Genomic DNA, 1,965 nt, shown 5'->3' with positions numbered 1-1,965 from the left:
CTTTCCCTCTGGAGGGGTTGAAATATTCTTTGCAATTAGCAAAGGGAGTCTGTTACTGGGGGAATATGAACAAAGTGGAAAAAAAGATTTTATCCTGCCTGTCCCTGTTCACCAAGACCAGCACAAAGCACAGTATAAGGGGCAATTTGAATAATTTGGGGAGGTGAGAGTTTCAAATGTGAATTTGGTTACTTCACTCACCTTGTAAAGGCCTGGAGTGAGTGTGGTGTAGCCTGTCATTTTGCAGGCACCCTAGGAATCATTTGTTTGGCCTTTTGTGCATCAACAACAGTTCTAAGGTGAACTTTGAGCCTAGAATCACTACAGTGGAGGAAACATGTAGGGCCCCATTGAAAGGAAACACTTGTCTTGAAACACGCTGTGGGAGTCTACCATACGCAGATCCTGCCTTAGTTTTGTCTGTTTAATGTTCTTAAAGTTTTTTTAACTCGCTGAAACTACAGCCTTTGTTATTTGTTCTAATCAGCTTTCTATTGCCATTGTAAATGACCATGCTCTTTGCCTGGGTGAGAGAATCTGATATAAAAGGTTTCTAAAGGAGGAAAGTGAAAACTAGATGAATCCTGCAGGCAAGAGAGAGGAGATTTGAATTAAGTTGTAAAAGGAGTTGATCTTCCTGCCTGTTTATCATCTGCTTATTATCCACAGGAGTTTCCATCCAAGCAGCTGCAATATTGCAGGGATTGTGTACTGGTATCTAAGCACCAGGGATCATTTTTTCCACATTCATATCATGCTAATTGTAAGAAGTCCCACAGAACCCAGTGTATTGTAGATTTAATCTTTTTTTTTTCACTCTTCTGTAGGGCTTTCACATGCTCATAAGAGAACGGCATCTTGATGCCACATACAATTACATGAAGCATTAATCACAATAGGCAGCAACTTCTGTTCCTTTCTTCTAGCACATGGTGACCATCCAGGCCATTCTAGGATGAAACCAAGATGAGGAGAACAGCTCCCTGAGTATTGTGTAATAAGAAGGTGCCTCTTGTATCGTAGTAATAAAGAGATACAGAGATTAAGGAAATGAAACCTTATGAAAGCAAACAGAAAGAGTATTGCACAGGGCAAGAGAGGACATGAGAGATCGCAAACAAAAGGTATCGATGCTAATATAACCATTACTTATCACAGTATGACTCTGGACTTGAGGTGTGGCTGCTTGCAGCACAACAGCTTGGGTTTGGGGTGGGTATCCTCTCTGCTGAGCAACTGTTCTGCAAGCCCAAAGCACTTACAATGTTGCACATACATAGAAAAGATCTCCTGGTTGGCAACCCACAGTGAAGATATATCAGGTTCTAGGTGAAGATATGAAGGATATTACTGTATCAGCTAAGTTCATAAGAAGATCTTCTATTAAATACCTTCTTAAATTGGACTATATTTACCTACTTGTAATTTAGGTTGAAGAGACCGTGCCTTCCTCCAGTTCATTAAACTAAATCAAATATATGTACAAATGTACACACATGTCTATAAATTCTGATTCATATTACTGTGAAGAAAATTAGACGTAATTTCTTATATATCTCGTTGCTGTTACTCCAAGTTAGTTCTTTGAGAAATGTATGTGGTAAGGTCCTATCTTACGTCTGGTTGAGAAAAAATACCTTTTAGGAGACTGTTTCAAGGAGGAAGACACCTTCTCTGGAGAAAAGCACATTTCTTGCTCAAAATCCTGCCTTTCTTATGATCACCTATGGAAGGCTTGGTTTATCCTGAGCCTTGGTTTGAAGAAGATCCTGGCACAAAGTGTTTTATTTCAGGCCATTGCATATCTTTCTCATCCTTTTGGACTGCCATATATTAAATCTTTAAAATTCCACCTCTATTATTTCTCAGCTTTATTTGAATTGGCCATAGCTGATCATGTTTCTCATACTATATTTTGGAGAACCTTTTCACCTGTATGAGTCAGGGTGTGTTTTTCCTAATTTT

Source organism: Acanthisitta chloris, unplaced genomic scaffold (assembly GCF_000695815.1).
Source record: "Acanthisitta chloris isolate BGI_N310 unplaced genomic scaffold, ASM69581v1 scaffold26671, whole genome shotgun sequence".
In the NCBI taxonomy this organism is placed as follows: domain Eukaryota; kingdom Metazoa; phylum Chordata; class Aves; order Passeriformes; family Acanthisittidae; genus Acanthisitta; species Acanthisitta chloris.
This window is presented reverse-complemented; position numbering follows the sequence as displayed.